Raw genomic sequence first — 10,758 nt, forward strand, 5'->3', positions numbered from 1 at the left:
GTCAGAGCTGGCAAACAAGAGGGTGCCACCAACGGCTGAGGCACCGTGAGCGATGCCAAGGAGGGACCTGCCGGGGGGGGGGGGTCGGTGGTGACAGGATGCCCCCCCCACCAACAGAGGCCGAGGAAATCTTCACGGTCACAACGGTGGGACCCAGAAGCCAGGCTGGCTGAAGAGCAGCTTGCCGGCGGCAGACGGGCAGCGGCGGGCTGAGGGCTCCCCCGGGCGGAGGGCAGCAGCGGGCAAGCAGCGGGGACTAATCTCTACCCCGCAGACAGCTCTGGGGACCGGCTAAAAAGGAACTAACATGCCTGGTGGCAAGACAAACGGCAACCAGGCGGTGGCTTCCCTGTGTACAAATACTAACTGGGTGGAAAATACAATGGGAACATTGACTACCGGCTCTCCAGCGGAGATTTACCTAGAATCAGCGCCTGTGAACAGCCAGAGAAAAGCACGGAGGGGTGGCGGGGCCGTGACGTGCTTCTTGTGACCACTGCATCCTCCCGCCACACAACAGAATCAATTCCACACGGATTAGACGGTTAGGTTCAAACGGCGGGTTACAACGTCCCACAGAACTGCTCTCTCCCAATGCCTAATAAAATGAGAAACACACAGACGTGGGGAGGAGGAGTGTGAAGGACAGAATTCAGCAAACGAAGGAAAGGGACATAAAATCGAACGCAGTACATTTCAAAACCTGGCAGCCGAAGAAAGGATTCCAGAGAACAAAGCAGCAGCAAGACTGAGCTCCTGCCCCACCCCTGGAAGCCGTGCTGGGGAGCCCACAACACCCCGAAACCTCTCCTCACTGAGCTGGAAAGAAGCAACTGGGTAGGAGGAGCCCGTAACTTTTTCCTTTTAGGCCCAGGAACTACGGAAGCTGCAACCGGGAGGTGTAGGAGAAACAGGTAAAGCACCCAGCGAGCCAGGCCAGGGGACCACTGGGAACCTGGGGTGGCCCCTTCCCACATCCCTTATAGGAATGGCATACATGTCCTTCATGCGGCTAGACTGAACCCTGGCGCAAGACAATTAACGCAATTCCTAGGCTAGAGAGAAGACTCCAGATGCTGCCGAAGAGTCCCCCTGACTGCAGCTCCCCGACGTGTACAGCTCGTCTCTGCCCACAAGAGAACGAGCTCATGACAGCCCAGAGGGGAAAGCAGTGAGAGAGGGTGCCAGAAGACTGAGAAGAGAGAGCCAGAACTCCCCTGCTGCACCAAAGCAAACAGAACGACTGGATGGAGCCGTCTAAGCCTGAGCCAAGTTGACAAGAAACAACATGGTAACTCTAGAAACATGGCCAAAAGCAAAAAACTAAAAGGGAGGGGGATGGCTCAGGAAAGGCAAAATCCCACCAAGAAGAGAATACACAAAAGGAAGAGAAGGAAATTCCTCACAACTTTATAAGAACATGTTCTCAGTAACAGTTCAAAGATGAGAAGATAAAACACAGTAAGATGAAAGGGCAAATTCCCAACCTAGGGAAACAAACTGCAGACCAAAACACATCATTACGGAACTAATAAACACATTTAAAAGCAGCCAGAAACAGAATATACGTAGCTGAAAATCAAACTAGACAAACAGCGTATGCAGATGAAAAAGATAAAAGCTAACGCAATTAGAGTGAAGCTAATAGCACTGGAAGAGAGACAAAGACAATCCAACGTAAGGATAATCCGTGTCCCTGTAGTAGGGAACCCGAAATGGCACATAGATGCCATCAAAGATACATTATAAGAGGACTAACCCGAAACAAAGATGACCCGCATCTGCAGCCTGAACGAACACACCACGTTCCCAGGAAAATGTGATAAACAAACCAACACACACCACTCACCGGCGAGAGGGACCGTGGTCAACCTCCTCAATTTCAAGGATAAAGAATTCTTCAAGCGCCCCAAGGGATCATGTAAAGAGGGGCCCAGGCGTTAAGGACTAAGGACCAGCAAGAGCCAAGGCCCCGACCCCAGGAACAATCTGGCACATTCCAGGAAAAGCAAGAATGGTGGGCTGGAGCCAAGTGAGCCAGGCGCAGAAAATGAGCTCAAAATGAGGCAGGCCTGGCTATATAATTTGCAGGGCCCAGTATAAAATGAAATTGCAGGGCCTCTTGCTCAAAAATGGAGAATTGTGAGATGGCCGCAGTAGAGCAGTAAACCAAGCGTGGCTCTTCTAAGCCCTGGGCATTATATAGGCTGCATGTCCAGGAAGCCGGCCCTGCTTCCAGGAAATAGACTTTAGATTTTATTCTGTGAGCGATGAGAGGCCCTCAGAGGGTTTTTCTCAGGGGAGTGACATGATCAGATGAAGAGTCTGAAGAAGTTCACTCTTAATGGAAAATACAGTGTGAAGGGGGACGAGGGGGCAGGGAGACACAAGGTGCTGCGGGGTGGACTCATGGTGTGGGGTACTGAACATTTATTAGGGATTGACACCCGGGAATGGAAGGGAGAGGAAGCAGATCTGGGCAGGGGAAGAAGCTGAATTGCAACGCAGGCTCAAGAAAGCTCCAGGCCACCTTGGGCAGTGATGGCAGGGCAGTGGTTTTATACCCCCTGCCTCATCCAGCCGCCTGGGCACTGCCCTGGAATTGGCGTGACCGAGTGAGGAAGTGCTCACAGCTGAGGCCAAGCCCCAGGCCAAGCCCAAAGGAGCCAGCAGCTGGAGGCTGCCTGCGGACTGCACTTCTGGCTGGGGATCCACACAGTGGCCTCCTTGCCTGCTGTGTGGGGCTACTGCAGAGTCTAAGCAGGCGAGGCGGTGGCTGCTCTAGGTGCCACCAGTGGAGGGCATGTGTGTGCTGGGGGCAGGAGGAGCGCAGGAGATCAAGGATTCTGACTTCCATATTTTATGTTTCCGATGTTGAGGCATTTCGCCTTCTACAGGTCTAGGCTGCAGACAGAGATCTGGCAGTCATTGGCGCAGAGGTCTGAAGAGCCAGGTGAGCAAGTGAGGGCACCTCAGATGTTTGAGCGTGGACAACTTTCCTCCCGTTATCTGGAGTTGTGACAAGGAGAAAGAGTCAGCAAAGGAGACAGACAAAGAGGAGTGAGGTATTAGAAAGACGATCAGGTTTATCTGTCCAGATTATTGGTGGCAAGCAATAGAGACCAACTCTAGCTGATTTACACAGACAAGGACTTGATTAAACAGCTACTGGAAGATGGAAGGTGGTGGTGATGTCTGCACAGTATAAATGTACTTCATACCATGGAACTGGCTTAACTGTCCACTTAAAAATGGTTGAAATGGTAAAGTTTTTCATGTGTATTTTACCCCAATAACAAAAATTGGGGGGAATAAAAGGCTATTAGGTGGCCAGAGGGTTGGAGAAACAGGTTTCAATCTAGTTAGCCAAGAACAATATTCCAAACCCTGCTGCCAGGCTGGTGCAGGGCAGCCAGCACTGCCTCTGCCACCCTGCAGGGGGCAGCACTGGCAGCCAACACAGCAGCCACTGCGGGAGCTGGCCCTGCTCCCTTGGAGAGGGTGGGTCTGACGTGAGAGCCCGAGGCACAGGGCCATACCCCCTTGGAGGGCTTAGGCCATTTTCTTCCATAAAGGGCCAGAGAGTAAGCATTTTTTTCTGCTTTGCAGGCCTCACCGTCTCTGTCACAACCACTCAACTTGCCAGTGAAGTGGGAAAGTAGCTTCAGGCAATGCATAAAGGAAGGAGTCGGGCTGGACTGCAATAAAACTTTATTTACAAAAACAGGCAGTGGGCCAGATTTGGCCTTGGCATGTAGTTTACCAACGACCGTACCAGCTGAAAGGGAAATTATGAAAAGAAGCGTATGGCATTTTCAGCGACTACAGTCAGAGGTCACCTGGTCTCCCAGCAAACTCATAGGCTGGGGTAAGAGTTCCCTCAAACAAAGAAGGGGGCTCAGATGTGAAGGTGGCCGAAGAAAATAAAACCGACTTAAGCCAGTGATGCTGTGCCAGGAGAGGGTGCCGGTGGGGGTCCCCGAAGAGACACAAGGAAGGGGATTCCAGGAGGGAACAAGCCTGTCAAGAGGAGGAATCGCCACTGGCCTGGGTGACGCAAACATCCATTAGGGCCTGAGCAGAAGGTGAGGGAGGTGAGGAGGGGAATACTGAGTAGCCAAGTCTTGAAAAGCTTGGCCAAAGAGGAGCAGAGAACTGGGCAGGGGCTGAGGACGGAGCGCTTGGTAAAGATGGGAAATTAGAAAACACATTTGTATAGTGACGGGTGTGAGTCACGAGAGGAGGGAAAATGGACAGATTCCTGGGGAGCTAGGAAAACAGGAAGTCTCTGTCACCAGTGGAGCTGTCTGTTAAGAGCTCCAGGGGTGGAGCAGTTTCCAGTGATGACAAAGTCCAGGCTGTGACCTTGGCAGGAGGTGGCCGAGGTCACTGGAACAGAGGTGATCAAAAGTTGGGGGCCAAGCACTAGGAGGGCCCTCTATGTGCATGCTTAAGCCACCTGTGGGACGGAATGGTCAGGAACAGAGAGACAAAGACTGTGGGCCTGGCACCAGGTCCTCAGCGGAGGGGGGCTGTCCAGGGTGGCAAGCAAGCTCATGATGGGGAGCTGAGGGGCCCGAGCGTCACAGCGTGCTTTTCATCAGAGCGTGGATCATGAACGCGGAGGACACGCTCCTGCTCGGGGCGTGTGGGCTGGGACAGTCAACAGGCCGCCCTCGGGTTGTGAGGTACCTGCAGGGAGCCAGAGCTCGAGAGATCTGACCCAGATGGGGCCTGGGGGCCTAGGAAGGACTCTCTGTAGGAAGGGATACCCGAGGCGAGTCCTCAAGAACCAGGAGGAGGAGGAAATGCAGCATGGGGACCCGGACAAAGGTCGGGAGTACGTGGCTGAGGGGCACACGGATGAGAAAAGGAGTCAGGAGTCGTGTGAGGGGCCTTGACGCCACTGGAGGCCAGGGGCCCCACTCTCAGGTTTAAAGCAGGAGAGTGAGATCTGACTCTGGGGACTGCGTGGAAGGGAGAAACGTGGAGAGCTGGAAGGCTAGAATCAGGCCGGTGGCGGGAGGAGGGCAGGAGACAAGAGGTGCGAGAAATAAAGGGCAGGGCTGGTGACACTCGGGTTCCCAGCCTGCGTGACTTGTGCTGCTACCCACCATGACAGAGACCAGAGGACACGGGCTTTGGCTGTTTGGCCTTCTGATCTATCCACCTTCTTTGCGGGGGGGGGGGGGGGCGGGAGGGTGATGGGCAAGCCAGTGGGTTGAGGAGAATGGGAGGAAGAAAAAGGGCAAAGCCCTTTAAGTGCCTTGCATGGTAAAACCTGACTAGTGCGAGCCTTTCTCTCACAGAAGGGAAAACAAGTTCTAGTTCCTTCATACTCCTTTTCAGTGCTCTCTGTCGCCACCTAATGGGATGTCAGCTGAAACGCGATCTATCCACCTTCTTTGCGGGGGGGGGGGGGGCGGGAGGGTGATAGGGCAGGCAGTGGGTTGAGGAGAATGGGAGGAAGAAAAAGGGCAAAGCCCTTTAAGTGCCTTGCATGGTAAAACCTGACTAGTGCGAGCCTTTCTCTCACAGAAGGGAAAACAAGTTCTAGTTCCTTCATACTCCTTTTCAGTGCTCTCTGTCGCCACCTAATGGGATGTCAGCTGAAACGCCGAGATTCACCTGTGGGGGATGGGACAGCACCCAGGTGGAGAAGAAGCTGCTTGGCTAACTTTAGATCTCAGAAAACACCTCTAGGGTCCATGAGACCCCCCCTTCTGGAAAATTAGAGCTTCCTGGAGCTAACAGAGACCGGTGTGTGTTGGTAACACCTAATTCAACTTCAGATCATTTTCCACAGACGAGCTTCGACTTGGCTTCTGTGCACTCCCAGGATGCACGATCAAGTCGAGGCGGCTGAGAGAACCACATCCCTGAAACAAACGGTCCCTTGGTGGGACAAAAATTCCAGGGCACTTGAACCTAGCTGAGCTGTTCCTGGTTCTAGTGTTTCACATGCCACCTGTAGGTTGAGTCGGACTTACTTTGTAAATCTGAGAACGCATAAAAATCTTCTGCTGCAATGTCTTAGCTTGGGGGGTAATTTACAAAGAGCCACACCCCTTGCTGCTAAATGCCTTCCTCCCAGACCTCTGACAGACCTACAAACGTCACTCACCGAACAAGAAGAGTAATGAGTGCCACACCAGAGATGCCAAGGGGAGGCTGTGGTGGGCAAGCAGAGGCAGTCACCGCCCTCAGTGGCTTCACCCTAGCAGGGGGCACATGCGGCAACAGACAACTTCATCACCGTCTGGGAATACTGGGAGAGAAGGCCGCAAAGCCCAGTGTAGCGGGAGGGGATGAAGAGACGAGGGCCAAAGGACATGACCTGGTTTAACTCCCCTTTCTGTCAGTGAAGAGCTGCAAGAAGGAAATCAATATTTTCAGATGCCACGGAGAGGCTACGGAGATAAATGCTGAGTCTGGTAAGTTCTCACCTGCAGAGTATGGGTAAGGACCAGCCTGCCTTGTGCGGGCTGCTGTGGATTCCATGAGTGGATCCTGATCAGGCAGGCAGACAGCAGCTGGTCTGGAACCACCGCACGAGTGAGTGAGTGAGTGAGTGTGTGTGTCTGTGGCGGGGGGAGTGGAAGGACCGAGTGGAGAGGTGATCCCAGGAGCTGACCAACGGGGACGTGGAGATCACAAACATAAACTACTCTTTTGGAAAGCTTGGCACAGAGAAGTTGCGAAGCATCCAGAGGTAAGGGGTAGGGAGCCAACAGAAGGCCAAGACAGACGATACACTAAATTTGTGATGGAATCTAAGTTAGCTTTAAAAGGATGTTCACTGTCTTTCTTAACATGGGTGTCTTAGCTCGGGCTGCCATAACGAAATAGAAAACTAAGTGGCTTAAACAACAGAAATTTATTGCTCACGGTTCTGGACGCAGTAAGTCCAAGGCCAAGGTGCCGGCAGATTCCTTGGTGAGGGCCCTCTTCCTGGCTTGCAGACGGCTGCTTTCTCACTGTGTCCTCATATGGCACATGGCAGGGAGTGAGATCTTTGGTGTCTCTTCTTATAAAGACACTGATCCTATTGGGCTCCAACCTCACGACCTCATCTAATCCTAATTACCTCCCAAAGGCCCCATCTCCAAACATCCTCACATTTGGGGTTAGGGCATCAACATATGAATTTGCGGGGGCGGGGGGGGGGACGGGACGACACACACAAACACTTTAGTCCGTAACAATGGGGATGCTTATGTTCTATTGTGAAATGGAAATGAAAAAGCAGGGTATGGCACTACATATACTGCATGACAACAATTAAAACTCATTCCAAGATGGTAGTACAACAGTTTGAATGTATTTAGTGCCACTGAAGTGTACACTTAAAAATGGTTAAGATGGTAAATTTTATGTTATGTGTATCTTACCAGATTAAAAAAACAACTCAATCCAGGAGAAGGCAAGAAAGGAGAAAAAAATAAAGAACAGAAAATGTGGAAAAAATAGAATGCACAAAATAAAATGGTACAGACAAAAATAAAATGGTACAGACAAATCTAAATGCATCAGTAATTAAATAGATGCTAACAGATATGACAGAATGGATTTTTTTAAATATCCCAGGAGCTGACCAACGGGGACGTGGAGATCACAAACATAAACTACTCTTTTGGAAAGCTTGGCACAGAGAAGTTGCGAAGCATCCAGAGGTAAGGGGTAGGGAGCCAACAGAAGGCCAAGACAGACGATACACTAAATTTGTGATGGAATCTAAGTTAGCTTTAAAAGGATGTTCACTGTCTTTCTTAACATGGGTGTCTTAGCTCGGGCTGCCATAACGAAATAGAAAACTAAGTGGCTTAAACAACAGAAATTTATTGCTCACGGTTCTGGACGCAGTAAGTCCAAGGCCAAGGTGCCGGCAGATTCCTTGGTGAGGGCCCTCTTCCTGGCTTGCAGACGGCTGCTTTCTCACTGTGTCCTCATATGGCACATGGCAGGGAGTGAGATCTTTGGTGTCTCTTCTTATAAAGACACTGATCCTATTGGGCTCCAACCTCACGACCTCATCTAATCCTAATTACCTCCCAAAGGCCCCATCTCCAAACATCCTCACATTTGGGGTTAGGGCATCAACATATGAATTTGCGGGGGCGGGGGGGGGGACGGGACGACACACACAAACACTTTAGTCCGTAACAATGGGGATGCTTATGTTCTATTGTGAAATGGAAATGAAAAAGCAGGGTATGGCACTACATATACTGCATGACAACAATTAAAACTCATTCCAAGATGGTAGTACAACAGTTTGAATGTATTTAGTGCCACTGAAGTGTACACTTAAAAATGGTTAAGATGGTAAATTTTATGTTATGTGTATCTTACCAGATTAAAAAAACAACTCAATCCAGGAGAAGGCAAGAAAGGAGAAAAAAATAAAGAACAGAAAATGTGGAAAAAATAGAATGCACAAAATAAAATGGTACAGACAAAAATAAAATGGTACAGACAAATCTAAATGCATCAGTAATTAAATAGATGCTAACAGATATGACAGAATGGATTTTTTTAAATCCAGCTATTTGCCATTTTCAAGAGCTACATCTAATCCATAAAGACACAGAAGGGAGGAAAATTAAAAGTGGCAGTGCTGACCAAAAACACAGGTGGTGCAGCACCATTACTATCAGATAAAGCAACATTCAAGGCAAAAGCACAACTAATTACAAAGAGGGTCACTTCCTAATGCTAAAGGGTTCGATTCACCAGGAAGACAAAACGGTTTCGAAAACTGAAAACCTGGCCTCAAAATAAACAATAAAGCCAAAATTAACAAAGCCCCTGAAGAAACTGGAGTTTGTGACACATGCTCCCCAGTAGCGAGGAACTCAAGTAGACAGAACAACAGTAGGAAGAGAGGACGCTTTCATAATCCCAGGGATGAGATGAAGGAGATGAGCTTCCTCTGGCTCCTGCACCCCACCGACGGCCCATGCTTGTCCGGGTGGTCCCGCACTGCTCCACAAGCTGTGAGGCGGATGCCCCACAGACCACAGTCTTGGAGCATGGTGCCATTTAGCTAGGACCTTATTTTTAAAAATAGTAACTAGGAAAAAAACCCCACAAAGCCATGTACTTGGAAATTTAAAAAACACATTTCTAAATAATTTGTGGGTCAAAGAGGAATCACAGAGGAAATTTAAAAAAAACCCTTTGAGCTGACTTTAAGTGGAGATGCGACACATCGAAACTTGCTCGATGCAGCAGAAATCGTTTGAGGATCACCTTTAAATGCTTATGTTTGAAAAGAAGGTTGAAAACCAATGAGCTAAGTTTAGAATTTAAGAAGCGAGAAAAAGAAAACCAGATAATGTACTCCAAGAAAGTAGAAGATATAATAAAGATAAAATTTTACATAACTTAATGAACTGGAAAGCAGACATACAGTAATACAGGACAATAATGCCCACAAGTTCACTCTCTGAAAGACTAGTAAAACCCAAACAATTTTTACCGAGACAGGGAAAAAAGGGAGAAGGAAAAAGTAACAGCACTAGAATGAAAAAGGAGACAAATACGGATGTTGCAAAGGTTTATAAAAAGGTAAGCATGGCTTCTTGCTAGTAAACTTAGTAACACAGATGAAATGGACAAAAATACACCTTAGCCACACTGACCTGAGCAGGCGCAGGGAAATAAAAATAGGTTTCGAAGTGCGTGTATGTGCACAGAACACCTCAAAGGACCCATACAAGCCCCTGGAGGCAGCTGTTCCCTGCAGAGGGGCCCGGGTGGCAGCAGGGACGCTGAGAGGCCAAGCATCACTCTAGAGCTTGCACTTCCTGAGTTGTGAACCACGTGCAGGGGCCACCTGCTCAATAGCGGATCCAAATGCACCCAGAGACGAGGAAAGGCCTCACCTGACGGCACGTGCAGGCCAGCCCAGGACGTGGGGCTCGAACTATGCAGCAGGAGCCAATCCCAACATTCGCTGGCATTAGGTCTTTTCTTTCTATTTGTCCTTTTAATCTTTACAAATTTGGTAGGTGAAAATGCCATCTTCTTTGTTTCCATGTGTGTCTCTTTGATTATCACTGAGGCAGAACTCTTTTCCTATCTTCATTGGCCACCTGTATCTCTTCTTTATGAATTTCCTGTTCATATTCTTTGTTCATTAGTGGTGACTGGTAGTAAGTTAGCAATAAGAACTGCTGCATTCAAGTCTAGAATAAAAAGGAAATTTAAAATCTGCCCCAGTGCACTCACAACGATCACTGTTCCCACACTCTGCCCAGTGGCAGGCATTGACCCTAGGATGATTCGCTGGATGGTCATCTGTAGCTTAACCATTTTCTCCAAACACTTTAGACTCGCCCAGATCCCACGAAATTGCACCGCAGCATTCCTCCTTTCAGCAAACAGCCTCTGGTTGTCAAGCACCACTGTACTCTGCCGGAGGCCAGGGCCTGCCGAGAGCGCTGCTCAGAGTGGGTCCCAGGAGCGCTCCCTGTCCCTCCTCATCCCCTGCCCAGCGGGGCCTTTTGAGCTGCTAACCCACTGCCCGGGTGATATACCTCAGGCTAGGATATGTTCCCAATACTTTCACTATCACCGCTTTCCATACGATCTCACTGAATGCTCAGCAACACACAAGAGCAACGTTTAAATGAAGGCAACACTGAGGCTCAAGGAGGAAAAAGTGACCTGAAGGCTAGCAGGTGAACAAGCCGGGATTTAATCCTAAAGGAACCTGGCTCAAAAAGCCTATGTTCATCCACTCTACTCAAGATA

The 10,758-nt window shown here is 49.5% G+C and overlaps 1 protein-coding gene across 2 annotated transcripts in view; it reads right to left on the reverse strand.

Annotated features, from left to right (window-relative positions):
• MECP2 (methyl-CpG binding protein 2) overlaps nucleotides 1-10,190 on the reverse strand; it is a 33,204-nt gene extending 23,014 nt beyond the window's left edge. For both annotated transcript variants that reach the window (XR_003677795.2, XM_055081532.1), the window contains exons 1-3: nucleotides 9,645-10,190; nucleotides 6,125-6,369; nucleotides 422-598 (exon numbers count right to left, since the gene is read on the reverse strand). The gene's annotated coding sequence lies outside the window, so the exon portion shown is untranslated. The remainder of the gene's footprint in view (nucleotides 1-421; nucleotides 599-6,124; nucleotides 6,370-9,644) is intronic.
• Between the last annotated feature and the right edge of the window lie 568 nt (nucleotides 10,191-10,758).

The sequence above is a fragment of the Physeter macrocephalus genome, chromosome 21 (genome assembly GCF_002837175.3).
Source record: "Physeter macrocephalus isolate SW-GA chromosome 21, ASM283717v5, whole genome shotgun sequence".
Classification (NCBI taxonomy): domain Eukaryota; kingdom Metazoa; phylum Chordata; class Mammalia; order Artiodactyla; family Physeteridae; genus Physeter; species Physeter macrocephalus.